Below are 217 nucleotides of genomic sequence, written 5' to 3' on the forward strand. Positions count from 1 at the left end.
AGCCTTTATCCATTCCGTATGATGCAGGCGACAATAAAAATGCAAATGACGACCAACGATGCTGTTATTTACGGTGTTGAGACATTGAAACAATCGGCTGTCCGGCTGCTGCCATTCTTTTTATTTCATACATGTTCTTAGCTGTGGCTCCGTTCGTGATGGTGAACGAATTATTATATTTTAAGTTATTATATAAAACACCTATTTAGTTTGTACA

This window comes from Nymphalis io, chromosome 11 (assembly GCF_905147045.1).
Source record: "Nymphalis io chromosome 11, ilAglIoxx1.1, whole genome shotgun sequence".
NCBI classification, from domain to species: Eukaryota; Metazoa; Arthropoda; class Insecta; order Lepidoptera; family Nymphalidae; genus Nymphalis; species Nymphalis io.